Source organism: Amphimedon queenslandica, unplaced genomic scaffold (assembly GCF_000090795.2).
Source record: "Amphimedon queenslandica unplaced genomic scaffold, v1.1 AMPQUscaffold_13482, whole genome shotgun sequence".
Classification (NCBI taxonomy): domain Eukaryota; kingdom Metazoa; phylum Porifera; class Demospongiae; order Haplosclerida; family Niphatidae; genus Amphimedon; species Amphimedon queenslandica.
Window position 1 is genome coordinate 421,206 of NW_003546282.1, and position 1,994 is coordinate 423,199.

The following is a 1,994-nucleotide window of genomic DNA, read 5'->3' on the forward strand; positions in this document are numbered from 1 at the left end:
TTGGGGTAATTTTGGAGCCTTTTTCTGAAAGAAACCATGGGCTATAGCCTTGGGTATTTTTCAGAATTTTGATGTTTTCTTAAAATGGCCGTAACTTGAAAAATTTAAGTCGGAATCACCTCAAACTTGCTACATAGCATAAGGACATCAATATCTATCAGAAAATGTAATAAAAATTTGGGGTGATTTCGGAGCCATTTTTTGGAAAAAACCATGGGCTATAGCCTTGGGTATTTTTCAGAATTTTGGTGTTTTCTTAAAATGGCCGTAACTTGAAAAATTTAAGTCGGAATCAGCTCAAACTTTCTACACAGCATAGGGGCATCAATATGTATCAAAAAATGTAATAAAAATTTGATGTGATTTTGGAGCCATTTTTTGGAAAAAACCATGCGGCCTCTGATGCCCACATTGGTATTTCTTAGATTTATTCCTTTTTTAAAATTTTTATTCTATTATTATTATTATCATTATCATTATTATTATCAATATTATTATTACTATTACTATTATTATTATTATTATTATTATTATTATTATTATTACTATTATTATTATTATTATTATTTTTCCTTATCACTTTGTGTATCTTTCTTTACCTTAACCAATCTTTAACCTGTTCTTTGTTTTCTTCCTTATATTCCTTTCCTTAACCTACATGTTTATTTCTACTCTTTTTCATAATAAATTTTTTGAGGGCTCTGTTCCCTTTTCAACTGGGCTATAGCCTTGGGTATTTTTCAGAATTTTGCCGTTTTCTTAAAATGGCCGTAACTTGAAAAATTTAAGTCGGAATCAGCTCAAACTTTCTACACAGCATAGGGGCATCAATATGTATCAAAAAATGTAATAAAAATTTGATGTGATTTTGGAGCCATTTTTTGGAAAAAACCATGGGCTATAGCCTTGGGTATTTTTCAGAATTTTGCCATTTTTTAAAAATGGCTGTAACTTGAAAAATTGAAGTCAGAATCAGCTCAAACTTTCTGCATAGCTAGGCCATAAGGATGTCAATACTTACAGGTTATTTTTAAAGGATTATAGGTTTTATGACTCCAAAATTTATGTCAGTATTAGCTCAAACTTTTATGTGATACAAAGGCCTACTGTGGTCATTAGGGAGATCCCTCTCATGTAGTGTGCATTAGGTGGTCAATTGTTGGTTATTGCAGCTGCTTCTACTAATGGAGGGATATTGTACAAGTGCCTCAGAGCCATCCATACTATATTTAGTCACTTGGAAATTCTATTTTTAGTAACGTTTAATTACTGCTACATGTACTGTAGGTATTGCCTCCATTGGGTACTGTGGTACAAAGACCAGATGAAGGAGACAGTTTAAAAAGCAAGTGAGTTATGATGTCGTGTGATGTCAGATGATGTCATGATTTGGTGCAGGATAGTTAGACTGATGACTGCTGCCAGTCCTTTTGTTGCAGCTGAAGAAGTTTCCGCCGAATTCCTTTTCGTACTTTGCAAAGAAAATGGCAAGTAATTCAGACCACACCCAATGCCCTTATAACCACGCCCCTTTTAGTATCCCGACTGGTGAAGTACACAGGCTATGGGAGAGCAGCTGGTCTATTGATGTCACGTGGGTTACTGGGAGGGGGGACGTCTCCCGGCCAATCAAATTACTCGAGTGACGAGGAAGATTCTGACACTGAAGAATACATGCAATCCAAGTACTTAAGCAGCAAACTATTAATAGTACCGAGTGCTATTTATAGCCTATTAAGATTACTTAATGCTAGTTATAGTACTTTAACCTATTAATAGTACAGTATAGAAACACTTAATGCAATTATTATTATATAGAGTGAACGGTTTTCCTTTTTAGGTTGGACATGATGACAGGTGGACCTGCTAAAGATGGAGCCTCAGCTCTTGAAGGAATGACTGACGAAGAGAAGGAGAAAGAAGCAAGAGAGCTTCATGATCTTATACAAAAATTAAACGAGTCAGTGTTACTATTTTTGTCAATGCATACTGCA